The following is a 19,199-nucleotide window of genomic DNA, read 5'->3' as shown; positions in this document are numbered from 1 at the left end:
GTGTGAGGGTGGGGATTTGGATGGGGTACAGTGTGTGTGTGTGAGAGGGTGGGGAGTTGAATGGGTTTCAGTTTGTCTGTGTGTGTGTGTGTGAGGGTGGGGAGTTGGATGGGGTACAGTGTGTGTGTGTGTGAGGGTGGGGAGTTGGATGGGGTACAGTGTGTGTGTGTGTGTGAGAGGGTGGGGAGTTGGATGGGGTACAGTGTGTGTGTGTGAGGGTGGGGAGTTGGATGGGTTACAGTGTGTATGTGAGAGGGTGGGGAGTTGGATGGGGTACAGTGTGTGTGAGAGGGTGGGGAGTTGGATGGGGTACAGTGTGTGTGTGTGTGAGAGGGTGGGGAGTTGGATGGGGTACAGTATGTGTGTGTGAGAGGGTGGGGAGTTGGATGGGGTACAGTGCGTGTGTGAGAGGGTGGGGAGTTGGATGGGGTACAGTGTGTGTGTGTGTGTGTGTGTGAGAGGGTGGGGAGTTGGATGGGGTACAGTGTGTGTGTGTGTGAGAGGGGGTGGGGAGTTGGATGGGGTACAGTGTGTGTGTGTGTGAGAGGGGGTGGGGAGTTGGATGGGGTACAGTGTGTGTGTGTTTGTGAGAGGGGGTGGGGAGTTGGATGGGTTACAGTGTGTGTGTGAGAGAGGGTGGGGAGTTGGATGGGGTACAGTGTGTGTGTGAGAGAGGGTGGGGAGTTGAATGGGTTACAGTGTGTGTGTGTGTGTGTGAGAGGGTGGGGAGTTGGATGGGGAACATTGTGTGTGTGAGAGGGTGGGGAGTTGGATGGGGTACAGTGTGTGTGTGTGTGAGGGTGGGGAGTTGGATGGGTTACAGTGTGTGTGTGAGAGAGGGTGGGGAGTTGGATGGGGTACAGTGTGTGTGTGTGAGAGGGTGGGGAGTTGGATGGGGCACAGTGTGTGTGAGAGGGTGGGGAGTTGGATGGGGTACAGTGTGTGTGTGTGAGAGGGTGGGGAGTTGGATGGGGTACAGTGTGTGTGTGAGAGGGTGGGGAGTTGGATGGGGTACAGTGTGTGTGTGTGTGAGGGTGGGGAGTTGGATGGGGTACAGTGTGTGTGTGAGAGAGGGTGGGGAGTTGGATGGGGTACAGTGTGTGTGTGTGTGTGAGGGTGGGGAGTTGGATGGGGTACAGTGTGTGTGTGTGTGAGGGTGGGGAGTTGGATGGGGTACAGTGTGTGTGTGTGTGAGGGTGGGGAGTTGGATGGGGTACAGTGTGTGTGTGAGAGAGGGTGGGGAGTTGGATGGGGTACAGTGTGTGTGTGAGAGGGTGGGGAGTTGGATGGCGTACAATGTGTGTGTGTGAGAGGGTGGGGAGTTGGATGGGGTACAGTGTGTGTGTGAGAGGGTGGGGAGTTGGATGGGGTACAGTGTGTGTGTGTGTGTGTGTGTGCGAATGGTTAGTGGTTAATGGAATGTCTCGTTAACCATGGGGGAATAGTGAGGTATTTATTAAGCAGAAATGGGTGTCACTTGTTTATCCAGGGAACAGAATCTGACCAGGGTGGGGAAGAATAATAGTCTGAATATTTAAATAGATGAAAATACCAGTCAACTACATCCCTGTGGTATCTCCAGCATTGACAGTGCCTAACCACACATCCCTCTTTAATTAGACTCTCATTGCAGACTCTGCCAACTAACAAACAGCACTCGAGTGATTCATACCTTTAGCACATACTCAGTGTCAAATACAGAACCATTGTGAGAAAGGCAGAAAGAGCAATTTGTTCAATTCACACAGAGGGTAAACCCACCACAGAGGGAGTCACCGAAACGAGAGCAGAAAGCCTGGGTTTTCTGGTTGGGCCTGTGATTGGGACAGTGTTATTATCCGATTGTTCGTGTGTCATTCTGAACTGGTTTTGGAGGGTTCGCTTTGGTTACTCAGTGTGGGTGAGCACCCAGTCTACATCGGCCCCAGTTCAGGGAGCGCCATAGAAAGGAAATAGAATGGGACAAATCCTGAGGCAAGCGAGGGCAAATTTAACGGGGCCACTAAAACTTTTTAACGTATGATTGCATTTTTGGTGATGGCCATTTTGAAATATTTTGTCACGTTTTTTCAGGTATTTTATGAATAAAGTGTATCTTTCCAAAAAAAAAACGTATATTTCATGGGACTTGGCTACACATTTAAAAGAAGAAGTATTCGAAGAGGGAAAAGAGCAGGAGGGGAGGGGATAATTGGATAACTCTTTCAAAGGATGGGCACAGACAATGGGCCAAACGGCCTCAATACGGGTCAGAGTTTCAAAATGTTGCTGCATTTCTCTTCCTAAACTGCGCCCCTTAACGACACAATTAACCATCTCTCCAAACGGGTCAGTAACCGAGCGCTCGATTGGTGCTAACGCCAGGAAATTGCCTGGACAGCCACATGATGCCCTCTGGGCCCAAGGTTTTGAGCGTCTTTCTGAAGAGGCAGACATGTGGCTGAAGCTTTTCATCTGGGAATTGTCAGGAAAGCGCAAGAAATGCAATTTACACTGCTGGAGAAAAGAGTACTGGTTGGAACACGGGAACCCAGGGACTTAGGAGCAAGGAGGAGGCCATTCGGCCCCTCAAGCCTGCTCCGCCATTCAATGGGGTCATGGCTGATCTGGTTGTGGTCTCAACTCCACATTCCTGTCTGCCCCCCCCCATAACCCTTGACCCATAACCCTTGACTCCCCTGTCTATCAGAAATCTGTCTAACTCCACCTTTAATATATTCAATGACCCTGCCTCCACTGCTTTCTGGGGAAGAGAATTCCACAGGCTAACAACCCGAGGGGAGAAAGAAAATCCTCCTCATCTCAGTCTTAAAGGAAGACCTCTTATTCTCAGACTTTGTTCCTGAGTTCTAGTCTCCCCCACAAGCAGAAACATCCTGCGGGTATCCACCCTAAAGTCCCCTCAAGATCTTCCATGTTTCAATAAGATCACCGCTCATTCTTCTAAACTCCGATGGGTATGGGCCCAACCAGTTCAATCGTTCTTTATAAGATAAGCTCCTCATCCCAGGAATGAGCCAAGTGAACCTTCTCTGAACTGCCTTTAACGCAATTATATCTTTTTTCAAATAAGGAGGCTAAAACTGTACACAGTGCTCCAAATGTGGCCTCACCAAGGGCCAGTACAGTTGCAGTAAAACTTCCCTACATGTATATTCCATTCCCCCGGCAATAAACACCAAAATTCCAACTGGCTTCCTAATCACTTGCTGCATCTGCATTACCAACTTGGTTGGTTAACTGATTGGTGACTCCACACTCTTCTCTTGCGGTACAAATTGTTGTGGTCATTTAAAATTTGACATTCTTGCATTTGTCCCAAGGAGTGCAAGAGGTAAAGCTCCAACAGCATCTCTCTGTTCCGTAATATCCAAGTTCTGGACTATCAAGCGACCCGATTTGGGACATAAGCCACCAGCTAGCAGGCAGGTACTTTCTGAATCGGGTCGAGGCTTCAGTCAGAAAACTGGATGGGCCAAAAACAGATGGAGGCTCTGTGCAAATGGATCTCCCGTCTCCTCTTGGTGCCTGCGTCTCGAAGTTGTTCTTCCTTCAACGGAGCACTTTAGCCAGTTCCACGGAGCGTCTAAGACAGGATCTTCATCGCAGGAAAACAGGGGCTCGAGTCAAGTTTAAGTTTCCCCTTCCCTCACGGCCTCAGTGTAGGGCGCTGCACTGCGCGTATTTCAGAAATAAAAAGTTTTCCATCAAAGCGGCAGCCCTTAAAAGGCTTCTGATCCGTCGGAGTTTCTGGCTGAATAAATGCCAGCCAGGCGCAGCCCAGAGGGTTTGAAAATGGCGGGTCACACGTGGGTTTGACACGCCTGCGATGTTGAAGATGTTTCAAAGCAAAGGGCGCATCTAGAAAAAAAGCGAACCCTGAACCTGCTGCAGCACAACAACAACTTGAATCTGACATGGAGCCGCAACCTTAGGCCTGCTGACCAAAAGCTTAGGCCAAGGGATAGGATTTAAAAGGGGGGGTGGGGGAGAGAGAAGCAGAGAGTCTGGGATGTTTAGGGGGGGAGTCCCAGAGCTTGGGGGTCCAGGCAGCTGAAGGCACGGCCAATGAATCTTGGCAACGTGCGAGTGGCCAGGATTGGAGGAACACTGAGATCTGGGAGGGTTGTGGGGTTAGAGGAGCTTACAGAGATAGGGAGGGAGGGAAGAGGCAATGGAGGGGTTTAAGAACAAGGATGAGAATTTTAAGATAAAATAATTAGACACTCTACAAGTTTCTGGACTCAGCATCGAGTTTAATAACTCTGGATCATGAGCTCTGTCCTCCATTTGGAATATTTCCCCACCTGGTGCCAGTCTGTATCTTGTTCTCATGTTTCTGCTTTCAGACAACGCTGACCTTTATTCTGCTATTCACACCCACAAATCCTTTGTTTCTTCAATACTATCATTACCACTCCCTCTGCCTCTGGTTCCATGGCATCTTTATCATTTAATCTCCCCTGCCCTCTCACCTATCCCTGACCTTCTCTTCTGCTCCTCCTGCCCCTCTCCCGCTTTTCCAACAGCCTAAATCCCATCACATTTCCACCTTTCCAGTTCCGAAGAGGAGTCATATTGGACGTGAAACATTAGCTCTCTTCCCTTCTCCACAGACGCTGCCAAACCAGCTGAGAAAAACCAGCACTTTCTACTTTTATTTAAGCTCTTTAAACTCCAGGCATTGAAAACTAAAGTGGAGGACCTGTCTCAGGGAATTGGGGAATTTACAATCAATGAAGTACTTTTGGGGTCTAGTCAGGACACACTGCAGCTAATTTGCACAAAGCAAGATCCCATAAACACCAATGTGATAATGACCAGACAATCTGGTTGTGGCATCAACACGGAGAATTCCCCCGGTTCTCCTTCAGAATAGCACATGGCCTCGGTTTAACATCTCACCCAAAAAGACAGCAATGTGGTTGACTCTGAAATGGCCAAGCAAGAGCCACTCAGTTGTAACAAACCACTACAAAGACACAAAAAAGGAATGAAGCTGGATGGGCTGCCTGGCATCGACCTAGGCACCGGAAACGACAACGGCAATCGCAGCCCTGTCGACCCTGCAAAGTCCTCCTCACTAACATCTGGGGGCTGATGCCAAAATTGGGAGAGTTGTCTCACAGACTAGTCAAGCAACAGTCTGACATAGTCATCCTCACAGAATCATACCTTACAGATAAGTGGATGATCCACCTTGGCCTCCTGCGGAGATCCCCAGCATCACAGATGCCAGTCTTCAGCCAATTCCATTCACTCCACGTGACATTTCGGCAATAGCACTGAAGACTTGTGCTCCAGAACTTGCCGCACCCCTAGCCAAGCTGTTCCAGTACAGCTACAACACTGGCACCTACCCGGCTATCTGGAAAATTGCCCAGGTATGTCCTGTACACAATAAGCAGGACAAATCCAACCTGGCCAATTACCGCCCCATCAGTCTACTCTCGATCATCAGTAAAGTAATGGAAGGGGTCATCAACTGTGCTATCAAGCAGCACTTGCTTAGCAATAACCTACTCACTGACGCCCAGTTTGGGTTCTGCCAGGGCCACTCAGCTCCTGACCTCATTACAGCCTTGGATCAAACATGGACAAAAGAGCTGAATTCCCAAGGTGACATCAAGGCAGCATTTGACCGAGTGTGGCATCAAGGAGCCCTTGCAAAACTGGAATCAGGGGGAAAACTCTCTGCTGGTTGGAGTCATATCTAGCACAAAGGAAGGTGGTTGTTGGAGGTCAGTCATCTCAGCTCCAGGACATCACTGCAGGAGTTTCTCAGGGTAGTATCCTCGGCCCAACCATCTTCAGCTGCTTCACCAATGACCATCCTTCCATCATAAGGTCAGAAGTGGGGATGTTCGCTGATGATTGCACAATGTTCAGCACCATTCGCGACTCCTCAGATACTAAAGCAGTTCATGTCCAAATGCAGCAAGACCTGGACAATACCCAGGCTTGGGGCTGACAAGTGGCAAGTAACATTTGTGCCACACAAGTGCCAGGCAATGATAATCTCCAACAAGAGACAATCCAACTATCGCCCCTTGATGTTCAATGGCATTACCATCACTGAATCCCCCACTATCAACATCCTGGGGGTTGCCATTGACCAGAAACTGAACTGGACTAGCCATATAAATACTGTGGCTACAAGAGCAGGTCAGAGGCTAGGAATCGAGCGACAAGTAACTCGTCTCCTGACTCCCCGAAGCCTGTCCACCAACTACAAGGCACAAGTCAGGAGTGTGATGGAATACTCCCCACTTTCCTGGATGAGTGCGGCTCCCACAACACAAGAAGCTTGACACCATCCAGGACAAAGCAACCCACTTGATTGGCACCCCATCCACAAACATTCACTCCCTCCACCACCGACGCACAGTAGCAGCAGTGTGTACCATCTACAGGATGCACTGCAGGAATTCACCAAGGCTCCTTCGACAGCACCTTCCAGACCCATGACCACTGCCACCTAGAAGGATGAGGGCAGCAGATAGATGGGAACACAACCACCTGGAGGTTCCCCTCCAAGTCACTCACCATCCTGACTTGGAAATATATCACCGTTCCTTCACTGTTGCTGGGTCAAAATCCTGGAACTCCCTCCCTAACAGCACTGTGGGTGTACCTACACCACATGGACTGCAGCGGTTCAAAAAGGCAGCTCACCACCACCTTCTCAAGGGCAACTAGGGATGGGCAATAAATGCTGGCCCAGCCAGCGAAGCTCACAATCCCGTGACTGAATAAGAAAAAAGCTGGAGTGCGGCACTGAAAGGGTCAAAGAGGAAAGGGAAGTCTGGAATAAATCAAATGAGGAGGCGGAGGGGCTCCAGAATTTCCTGAGCCCCAGCTCAGCAATTTACTGTGCTGCAGTTGTCCCAATTGTTCCCCTATCATTGGCCACTTATTGAGTCAGTAAGAGCAATGGCCCAGGACCCTCTCCACTCTGTAATGCTGAGCAAAAGGGAGAATGCAGACACTTATTGGCAAATCTGTTATCAATCTCACCTCCATGGATACAAGGATGCTGAGGTCTCTGAGTCAAAGGGAGGATTATACAAAGGTACAGCAATTGTGTGAACGGAAGGAACACTGCAGTATTCATGATACCAAACACTCAACATGAATAATGGATCTGAAACCGATGGAAAAATCTTACCGGCCTAGCGCCAAGTTCCTGTAACGCTGACACACCGTCCCATCAATGAAAACTGGGTTAAAGCTACCACTCCAGAGATGAGCACTTTCACCTGGGCTGACACTCAGTGCAACACTGTTAGAGGCACACCCTTCAGATCAGATATTATTCATCTCTTGTCTGAGCTGGACGATCAGATATTCTGTTCTCCTGTAATGTTCGTTGAAGGATAAACATTGACCAGGACAACTGTCTCACTCTTACTTTGAAACAGCACCACCCACCTGAGCAAGCAGATGGGGGCCTTGGTTTAATGTCTCATCTGAAAGATGGCACCTCTGACAGCGCAGCACTCCCTCAGTACTGCACTGGAGTGTCAGCCTGGAATTTGGTGCTCGAGTCCTGGAGTTGGACTTGAAGCCCACACCTTGTGGTTGTAAAGCAACAGCACTACCAACTGAGCCATGCCCAACAGCTTTGACAGAGTAAATACAGATAAACTGTTCCCAATGGCAGAAGGATGAGTCATCAGAAGATGCAGATTCGAGGGGATCAATCAGAGGGGGAGATGAGACAAATTTATTATTTTTTAAATCTGGAACAGGCTGCCCGAAAGGGCGGTGAAAGCAGAGTTAATAGAAGCCTTCAAAAGGGGAATTAGGGGAATACTGGAAAGGGAAACAGAAGGAGAGCTATGGAGAAAGAATAGAGAGGTGGGACTAATTGGACAGCTCTTGGCATAGAGCAGGCATGAAGGGCTGAATGGCCTCCTTCTGTATTGCATGATTCTCAGCCTCTGGAATGGGATTTGAATGCACAACCTTCCGACGTAGATATGAGAGTGATACGACTGCGCTAAGCCTCACACCTGATTGGGTCCGAGTGTGTTAGTTTGCACTGGTGCTCTCCTTTGTCTCAGTTACAGTTTAATTTGAGCGAATGTGTTGGGTTTCATTAACCTCTTCCACTGATTGTTTTTTCCACCTCTACGAGGGCACCTGTCAGCTGCCTCGCGTCAAGGATGAAAATCCCAAGTTCCTTCAGCCATTCCTCACAACTCTCTGTTGCTAAGGGGCAGCGATGGGCTCTTTATTTCACTCTCTATAGCAGCGGATGGTCAGAGCCAGACACTGCCCAGAAGGAAACAAATGTTCAAATCCCAGTGAAAACCAGTAGTACTGGCACCAAGGTGTACAAGACCAGTTCGGACAAGTGCCCTTCATTGCCAAGTTCTCCTGGTTTTCCAATGTACAGTCTGATCAGAACCTCGTGCAAGACTGTTGGACTTGGACTTCCTCTATTGTTTCAGCACAGAATGATAACCATTGATTCCAACCCCAAGGTGATTAACAATGTTCCGAGTGTCAGCTCCTGAAGCCCTTGACTGTTACAACTTCAACCTTAGCAGTTCGCACCATTCGAAAGGAGCCTCTGTTGTCCACTTTACATTTCATCCGTCACACAACTCTGCTCATTGATTTATCTTCCTTTCCAAGGTGTTACAGCGAGGCCCTTTCTGCCCTCCCAGGTGAGTGTCAAAAATCCCATGGCACTATATCAATGGAGAACAGGGCTGTTCTCCCTGCTGTCCCGATCAATACCTATCCCTCAAGCAACATCAGACAAACAGATTATCTAACCCTTATCTCACCGCTGTTTGTGGGAGCTTCTGTGCACAAATTTGCATGGCAGCTTCATTAGGTACTCGATTGGTCGTAAAAACACTTTGGGACGTTCTGAGGTTGTGAAAGGCGCTACAGAAATGCAAGTTCAGGCTCGAGGGGCCGAGTGGCCTACTCCTGCTCGTAGTTCGTATGTCCGTCGCTGAGCTTTGGATGGTCTTGTGTTGGAATTATCCGGGTTCTGTTAGTCCAGTGGACATTCCCTGGGATAATTCCCCCTCCGGCCGTGAACTCAGCCCACCAGCTCAGGAGATGTTTGTTATTGGCTCCCAGCAGCCCCTCATTGCTAGAGGGTGAAGGTCACCTCCAGGGGCTCACCCACAACATGTCCGGGAAAATTCCGACATATATAGATGGAATGAGGGTGGTTCCATTTGGGTTCCTGATGCACCCTGGAAAAGCCAGGGCTGTCGTGTTTAAAACGTGGAAGGGGTGTGACAGATTAGGAGTTACTGAGAAACTAGCTCCTTGTGTGCGTGGGTGAGCGGGAGGGAGGGAGATGGGGAAGAAATCAAGAACAAAATCTTCATTCAAGTTAAAGAGAGAAATCAGGAAACACTGTTCACGCAGAGGGTGGTGGGAATCTGGAATTCTCTCCAGCCAAAAGGACAGGGATGTTGGGTCAATTGAAATTTAAGACTGACATCGATAGATTTAAAAAAAAAATCCTTTCATGGATGTAGCCAGCATTTATTGCCCTTGAACTGAGTGGCTTGCTAGACCATTTCAGAGGGCAGTTAAGAGTCAACCACATTGCTGTGGGTCTGGCATCACATATAGGCCAGGCCAGGTAAGGTTGGCAGATTTCCTTCCCAGGCTGGTGTTTACAACAATCAATGATAAATTTAATACTCACCATCACTGGTATGGACCACTACAAGCTGCACATTCCACCAGCCGCTATGGTCAGATTTAAACCCATGGCCCCAGAGCATTAGTGTGAGCCTCTCGATTATTAGACTGGTTATGTTACCACCACAATTATACAGACATGGGTAAGACTACATCTGGGGTACTGTGTACAGTACTGGTCTCCTTATTTTAGGAAGGGTGTAAACGCATTGGAAGCAGTTCAGAGAAGGTTTACTAGGCTAATACCAGGAATGTGTGGGTTGTCTTGTGAGGAAAGGTTGGACAGGCGAGGCTTGTAGCTGCCTGAGTTTAGAAGTGTAAGAGGCAACTTGATTGAAACATATAAGATCCTGAGGGGCCCTGTAAAGGTCCATGTGGAGAGGATGTTTCCACTTGTGAGAGAATCTAGAACTAAGGGTCACTGCTTAAAAATAAGGGGTCGCCCATTTAAGACAGAGATGAGGAGAAATGTTTTCTCTCAGAGGGTGGTGAGTCTTTGGAACTCTCTTCCTCGAAAGGCGGTGGAAGCAGGGTCTTTGAATATTTTTAAGGTGGAGCCAGATGGGTTCTTGATTGACAAGGGTGGGTGAAAAGTTATATGGGATATGCGAGAAATCAGATCAGCCAGGCTCGAGGGGCCGAGTGGCCTACTCCTGCTCCTAATTCGCATGTCTCCCCTTCTGTTGGCTAACGGCACCAAGAGATTGGAGCAAGAGCAGGGAAATGGAGGTAAGGCAGAGTGGAATGATGGGACAGGCTCGAGGGCCCTGTCAGCTGCCTCACATCTTCCAAACTGTGGATTTTATCCTGGGCTTGGCAAAAAAAAGGCATCTTCAGCAAACCATTTGACCCTGAACAGAAAACTCACACTAAGCGATTGCGTGAATCCACCCCCGCCACTTGCTGATGCACTGTTTGACCCTGGCTCCGGGAGATATATATACGCACACACTCTCTCACACACACACACACACACTCACACACTCTCACACACACACACACACTCACTCACACACTCACTCACACACTCACACACTCACTCACACACTCACTCACACACACACACTCACACACTCTGTATGTTTTCAGCTCCCCCAACTCCAGTGTCTGATCCTAAACAGGATAAACACTCGATAAATATAACCACTTCCCAAGGTCAACGCGTCATCGTTCCCCCCCCCTCAGAAACGGACTGAATGTAACAGCTTTTGGTTAAAGTTTTGTCTTGAGGAGCTGTGGGGGAGGGTGGGCACGGATCGCTGAATATCTCTGCAGAGGGAGCTCGAGGAGGGATCTGTACACAACAGATAATAACCGTGGACTTCACTGGGCAGCAACGAGGGCTTGTGAGAGGAAACAGAGAAAACCAGATTGGATGTACAGGCCAACTCCAGCTGGGCATATTCCTGGAGGCTTCATCACATGACCTCCCTCCTTGCACGAGCCCAGAAAAACACTCGTTTTATCCCCCTAATATTTCTAGAAGTAGTTTTCCAAGCGTATGTGGAAAGACAATAGTTTTGTTTTGCAATGCCTCTTCCAGGGGGTTTTACTCACTATGGGGGGTCTGGGTTAATCTTCATTGACTGGAGACTTCAGGAAAACCCTGGATGGTTGGCAACCGGTCACTAACGGGCTCTGTCAGGCTAACTGCAGCCAGGGGCCTCTTAGCTTGAAAATGAACCATGTCCTGCAGGACAAAAAGAGCAACTTCACCAAAAACCGCACCCCACCTCCCCCCCCTCACCCCTCCCCACTTCTCCCCGCCCCCCCACCCCCACCTCCCAACTTCCAACCTTCTGGCTTCGCTGCTGGGACCTCACCAATGCGAAGGCCACCAGTGTCATCGAGCCCGAGAGCCATTATGACACAGGAGGAGGCCACTTGGCCCATCAAAACCATGCTGGCTCTCTGTTGAGCAATCCAGTCTGCCCCATTCCCCCCACTATATCCCTTTAGCCCCGCAAGTTTATTCCCCTCGAGTGTCCATCCAAAGTGCTTTCAAAGTCATTCATCGCCTCTGCCTCCACCATCCTCGCGGGCAGCGAGTTCCAGGTCAGTACCACTCGCTGCGTAAACAAGTTCTTCCTCACATTCCCCCCGCTGCATCACTTGCCCAAAATCTTAAATCTCCTTGAAACCATCAGCTAATGGGAACAGCTTTTCTGTGTCTACTTTATCTAAACCTGAGATAACCTTGTCCCCCCTCTATCAAATCTCCTCTCAATCTCCTTTACTCCAAGGGGAACAACCCCAGCTTCTCCAGCCTAACCTTGTAGCTAAAACCCCCCCATCCCCGGGCCCATTCTGGTAAATGTCCCTCTGCATCCTCTCAAGTCCCTCACAACCTTCCCAAAGTGCGGTGACCAGAACTGGACACAATATTCTAGTTGCAGAACTTCCTAAAGGTTCAGTATAACGTCCCTGCTTTTGTACTCAACGCCTCTATTCATGAAGCCAAGATCCCGTATGCTTTGTTAACCGCTCTCTCATTATGTCCTCCCACCTCCAAAGATCCATACATGAACCCCCAGGTCCCTCTGTCACTGCACACTCTTTAGAGCTGTACGATTAAGTTTATATTCCCTCTCCCTGTCCCTAATGCCAAAATGTATCACCTCATACTTCTCCATTAAATTCCATGGCTTGCTTTTTATTCATTTATGGGATGAGGGCATCGCTAACTAGGCCAGCATTTATTGCCCACCCCTAATTGCCCTTGAGAAGGTGGTGGTGAGCTGCCTTCTTGAGCCGCTGCAGTCCATGTGGTGTAGGTACACCCACAGTGCTGTTAGGAAGGGAGTTCCAGGATTTTGACCCAGCGACAGTGAAGGAACGATGATATATTTCCAAGTCAGGATGGTGAGTGACTTGGAGGGAACTTCCAGGTGGTGGTGTTCCCGTCTATCTGCTGCCCTTGTCCTTCTGGGTGGTAGGGGTTGTGGATTTGGAAGGTGCTGTCTAAGGAACCTTGACCGGGTATCCTAGACAACAGGCCCTCAACCGTTGAGGGAAGGGGATTCTCAGGCTGGGAATCACCCCTTCCTCCCACCCCACCCCCTGCCATTCATTGGTTGCCCCCAGTGTGGGCCCAGGCCCAGTGTTCCCCAAGGGTGGAAATCCCAGAGCATCGCCAAGCTGACCAGAGGCCCAGTGGTAATGGTTGGATCTCCATCCTTCATCCTCCCACCATTACCTAGTGTCTGCGCACAGGGAACAGTCATCCCCATGGAGACAAGGGCCTGGAAAGATATGTTCCCCCCCACTCCCTGTGCCCCACCACCCCTATCCCGTTAAGGTTGGCTGGCACCAAGAGTAGAAAACCTTCCAGATGCTCCCAGAGGATGTGAATGAGCCTGGGCAGTTCTGCTCAGAAGCCTTTTTTGCCTCTGAACAGCACCAAGCTCTCCGTGGCCAGAGAGAGGTGGACAATGACCATGAGTGGCAGAAAACTGGACACAAACTCACCTCGGCACTGATACTCTTTACAAAACAAAAACAAAACCGTGCCAACAGACAGATTAAACGCCAAAAATGAATTTCAGAAGTTTGCTTCTTAGCCACGAGCAGACCTGAAAGACAACATTAACCATCTGACTCACACCACAGTGACCAACATTAACCATCTGACTCACACCACAGTGACCAACATTAACCATCTCACTCACACCACAGTGACCAACATTAACCATCTCACTCACACCACAGTGACCAACATTAACCATCTCACTCACACCACAGTGACCAACATTAACCATCTCACTCACACCACAGTGACCAACATTAACCATCTCACTCACACCACGGTGACCAACATTAACCATCTCACTCACACCACAGTGACCAACATTAGCCATCTCACTCACACCACAGTGACCAACATTAACCATCTCACTCACACCACAGTGACCAACATTAACCATCTCATTCACACCACAGTGACCAACATTAACCATCTCACTCACACCACGGTGACCAACATTAACCATCTGACTCACACCACGGTGACCAACATTAGCCATCTCACTCACACCACAGTGACCAACATTAGCCATCTCACTCACACCACGGTGACCAACATTAACCATCTGACTCATACCACGGTGACCAACATTAGCCATCTCACTCACACCACAGTGACCAACATTAACCATCTGACTCATACCACGGTGACCAACATTAACCATCTGACTCACACCACGGTGACCAACATTAACCATCTGACTCACACCACGGTGACCAACATTAACCATCTGACTCACACCACAGTGACCAACATTAACCATCTGACTCATACCACGGTGACCAACATTAACCATCTCACTCACACCACAGTGACCAACATTAACCATCTGACTCATACCACGGTGACCAACATTAACCATCTGACTCATACCACGGTGACCAACATTAACCATCTGACTCACACCACGGTGACCAACATTAACCATCTCACTCACACCACGGTGACCAACATTAACCATCTGACTCATACCACGGTGACCAACATTAACCATCTGACTCATACCACGGTGACCAAGGTTTTCACATCCTCCTCCAGGAAGTGCTGGACTATCCTATGAGCAACGTAAAGTAGTGTGACAAATTACATTATGTGCTGGTGATTACAATTCTGGAGAACGTTAATGGATATTCTTGGAAATGCAACATACTAGCAGCCGCAGAACATTCCGGTTAATTGCCACCCTCTTTATCTCAGTGTCAATTTAAGTGAACGAAGTGAATCTGACTGTTTGAGTTGAAAGTGGTAGCAATCTGAATATGACTGCGAGCGAATGCTGGAGTAATTGACTAGAGGAGCTAGTGCTAATGTCACTAAAACCAGGGACCCAGGCTAATGCTCTGGGGACATGGGTTCAAAGCCCACCCTGGCAGCTGAGGGAATTTAATTAATTTTTTAAAAATTGGAATTGAAAAGTAGTAATGGTGATCATGAGGCTATCATTTTTTTTTGTCATTAAAAACCCATCTAGTTCACTGATGTCCTTTCACTGCCATCCTTGCTTGGTCTGGCCTACAATGACTCACAGCAATGTGGTTGACTCTTAACTGCCTTCAAAGGGTAATTCATGGTGGGTAACAAATGCTGGCCTTGCCACTGATGCCCACATCCCACGAACGGATAACAAAATATCAGGGTGACAACAATCAGGCCCATGTGAAGCTTTGACGTTGTCAGATAATGGGAAAGATGCTGAGCGAGGTGGAGGCCGGGATTAGCTGGTTCTGAGAGGGATTGTCTACGAGCGATAGCCCAGCCCTGGCTTTGCTGGGGAGAACGATCGACTGAGCTGTGCCAGCGAATTCACCGCCGGCCTTTAAAGGGGCAGCCCTCCAGTGTGGGGCAGGGAGGCTGCGGGGCAGAACTGGAACGCGTTGCCTGAGAGGGTGTTGGAGGCAGGTTCAATCGAGGCGTTCAAGAGGGAGTTGGATCGTCACCTGAAAAGGAAGAACGTGCAGGGTTAGGGGCAGAGGAGGGGGGAATGGCACTAGGTGAACTGCTCCTTTGGAACTCCAACACAAGCACAATAGGCCAAATGACCCCCTCCTATGCTGTAACCGTTCTGTAACTCTGGGCAAGAAATCCTCAGGTAAGTGTGCACCTGTAAAGATTTCTCTTAAATTGTGCAGTTTATTTTTGAAGATAAAAGGAAGAGTATCTCACCCGGAGCAGATTACCAGCTCTTTAATTTCACTGATGCCCACGGGAGCTTTCTGTGCAGAATCCGAGCCTGTCTTTATTACAGCAGGGACCCCATATCAATAAGTAATTCAGTGATTGTGACCATACGCAAGGATTTAAAGAGGAGGGTAACGGAGTAGTGGAGCAGCTTGATGGGCTGAATTGTCCTCTCCTGTTGCTGTACAAGTGCAAGTTCTTGCCATTATTTCAGTGTTGTTACCTACTCGCAGCTCCCCAGGCACAGTTTGTGATTCCCCTGTGACACCCTATCAAATAAACTCAGCATCGCTTCAGTCCGCACACCGTGACTAGACCACAGGAGTCCGCAGTTTCTCACCAGATGCCTGGATAGCCCGGAGCATTGAACTAATAGGTTTCCATCAGAAAACAAACTTGAATGAAACCATCACTCAGTCTGGCGCTGTTACCAAGGGTAACACAGGCCCTAGTCAGTTGCAAAAACATGATACATCACATCATCCAAATACATCACACAGATACATCACACAGATATATCACACAGATATATCGCACAGATATATCGCACAGATATATCGCACAGATACATCGCACAGATACATCGCACAGATACATCGCACAGATACATCGCACAGATACATCGCACAGATACATCGCACAGATACATCGCACAGATACATCGCACAGATATATCGCACAGATATATCGCACAGATATATCGCACAGATACATCGCACAGATACATCACACAGATACATCACACAGATACATCACACAGATACATCACACAGATACATCACACAGATACATCACACAGATATATCACACAGATATATCACACAGTTATATCACACAGATATATCACACAGATATATCACACAGATACATCACACAGATACATCACACAGATACATCACACAGATATATCACACAGATATATCACACAGATACATCACACAGATACATCACACAGATATATCACACAGATATATCACACAGATATATCGCACAGATATATCGCACAGATATATCGCACAGATATATCGCACAGATACATCGCACAGATACATCGCACAGATACATCACACAGATACATCACACAGATATATCACACAGATATATCACACAGATACATCACACAGATACATCACACAGATACATCACACAGATATATCACACAGATATATCACACAGATATATCACACAGATATATCACACAGATATATCACACAGATATATCACACAGATACATCACACAGATACATCACACAGATATATCACACAGATATATCACACAGATATATCACACAGATATATCACACAGATACAAATGACACCAATGCCCTGAGGCCTGGCTAACAGAGGGTCAGCTGAGGCTCAGTGGGGGTGGGAGCGCAGGGATGAAGAAATCTTGCTGCAATTGTACACGGCTCCAGTGAGACCACACAGTGTGTACCATCTACAAGGTGCACTGCAGCAACGCACCAAGGCTCCTCAGACAGCACCTTCCAAACCCACGACCTCTGCCATCTAGAAGGACAAGGGCGGCAGATACATGGGAACACCACCACCTGGAAATTCCCCTCCAAGTCACTCCCCATCCTGACTTGGAAATATATCGTCATTCCTTCGCTGCCACTGGGTCAAAATACTGGAACTCCCTCCCTAACAGCCCTGTAGAAACAGAGAACATAGAAGCAGGAGTGGGTCATTCAGCCCATCGAGCCTGCTGCACCATTCAAGATGATCATGGCTGACCCTCTATCTCAATGTCATACTCCCTCTCTCTCCCCATACCCCCTGACACCTTTAGAGTCCAGAAATCTACCTATTTCCTTCTTAAATATATTCTGTGACTTGGCCTCCACAGCTTCTGTGGTAGAGAATTCCACAGCTTCACCACCCTCTGAGTGAAGAAGTTTCTCCTCATCTCAGTCCTAAATGTCCTATCCCGTATCCTGAGACAGTGACTCCTTATTCTAGATCCCCCAGCCAGAGGAAATATCATCCCTGCACCCAGTCTGTCCATCCCTGTCAGAATTTTATATATTTCAATGAGATCCCCTCTCATTCTTCTAAACTCCAGTGAATACAGACCTAGTCTACCCAATCTCTCCTCATACAGCAATCCTGCCATCTCAGGAATCAGCCTGGTGAACCTTCACCGCACTCCATCTATGGCAAGTATATCCTTTCTTAGGTAAGGAGACCAAAACTGCACACAATACTCCAGATGTGGTCTCACCAAGGCCCTGTACAGCTGCAGTAAGACATCCTTGCTCCTGTACTCAAGTCCTCTCGCAATGAAGGCCAACATATCATTTGCCTTCCTGTAGGAGAGGAGAGTGCTGCAAGAAATCAACCCTCTCTCCTCATACACTATAAAGTTCTTGTTCCCCTGACGTTGGTATTCTTGACATTGTCCGGATGAGTGCAGGTCAAAAAGCTTCAACAACATGTCTTTTTTCTGCAATACTCAAGTACTTAGTCGGTTACAAACTGCTATGGGATGTCCGGAGGTGGTGAAAGGCGCTATGTTAGTGCAAGGTCCTTTTCTCTTTACTGCTTTGTGACCCAGTCTGCCAGAGGGAGATCAGCCAAGGCTGGGCGGAGCGGCCAATCAGACAGTCTGAAGCCGTGTCTGGCCCAAGCCCTCTCCCCCTCTCACTCACTCACTGTCCTCAGTCCGAGCGCAGAGTTGATCGGTCTGGGACACAGAGCTACACAGAGCATTCCAAGCTCAGTGTCAAATCTCTCCCTCTGTCCGTCCCGACCCCCAACTCGCACTCCTCCAACATGATGCTCCTGTTTCTGCCACTTTCGCAACATTAAGCAGCAACAACTTGGATTTATATAGCGTCCTTAACACTGAAACATCCCAAGGTGAATCACAGGAGTGTTAGAAAACAAAATTTGACACTGAGCCACATAAGGAGATAAACCCAGACTCCTTCCTGAGTAGCTTCGAATAACAGTTTTGTTATGAAGCAGTTAACAAAGTATTACCCTCGATTCATTGTGTGTATGTACCCCACTGTAAAGTGCTTGGGAACTGGGTGAGAGAGTTTTTTTGTAACCGTCTGCCTGGTTACCGCCTGGGTGATTCAATGAAAGGGTTTATTCCCCATTCCCTGGAGTTTTCAGCTTTGATTTCAGTCTCCCCCAGCCCCAGCTGCATTGTTGGTTTCCCCGCTGGCTGTTCGCTTGCGGTCAGGCGGAAGGAAGGTGGGCAGAGAGTCGATCTGGGCGCGCTTGATGTGCGGGTGGTGCCCGACGTCTGTGGCGGAGGTGCCAGCGAACCAGCTGAGCAGCTCCCTGGCCACGCTCTCCGACTCCTTCCATGTTGCCCGGGCGGTGGCCCCCCCCATCGCTTCGCTGGCAAGAGCCCAGTCAACAGCCAACACAACACAGCCGGCTGCGTCCGTCGAGGACAATCCCGGTCAGCTGGTAGCGCTGAATCACAAGGATCCAGGTTCAAGTCCCATTCCAGGGGTTGAGTACAAAATTCGAGGCTGACCCTCCAGGGCAGTACTGAGGGAGTGCTGCACTGTTGGAGGTGCCACCTCTCTGATGAGATGTTAAACCGAGGTCCCAATCTGCCTGCTCAGATGCCTATAAAAGATCCCATGGCGCTACCTCGACGAGAGAGGGGGCGTTTCTCCGCTGTGTCCCTGGCCAATATTTATCCCTCAATCAACCTCACCATCACGCCGTTAGCCACATCTGTAAATGTTGGTGAAACACGGTTAGTCCGTAATGTCGACACAACAGAAGCAGAACCTCTGCGTGTTCCACTCTGACCTCCGACCTCCATCGCCAGTACCGTGTTCTCGCT

The 19,199-nt window shown here is 48.8% G+C and overlaps 1 protein-coding gene across 1 annotated transcript in view; it reads right to left on the bottom strand.

The window, feature by feature from the left end:
- The window catches only part of LOC144677139 (AP-3 complex subunit beta-2-like), a 37,520-nt gene extending 32,280 nt beyond the window's left edge, over window positions 1-5,240 (bottom strand). Inside the window, exon 1 of the mRNA XM_078537353.1 lies at window positions 5,176-5,240. The gene's annotated coding sequence lies outside the window, so the exon portion shown is untranslated. The remainder of the gene's footprint in view (window positions 1-5,175) is intronic.
- Between the last annotated feature and the right edge of the window lie 13,959 nt (window positions 5,241-19,199).

This window comes from Cetorhinus maximus, unplaced genomic scaffold (assembly GCF_964194155.1).
Source record: "Cetorhinus maximus unplaced genomic scaffold, sCetMax3.hap1.1 HAP1_SCAFFOLD_2241, whole genome shotgun sequence".
Taxonomy (NCBI): Eukaryota; Metazoa; Chordata; class Chondrichthyes; order Lamniformes; family Cetorhinidae; genus Cetorhinus; species Cetorhinus maximus.
The sequence above is the reverse complement of the archived record's forward strand: the minus strand, read 5'-3'. Positions and strand labels throughout refer to the sequence as shown.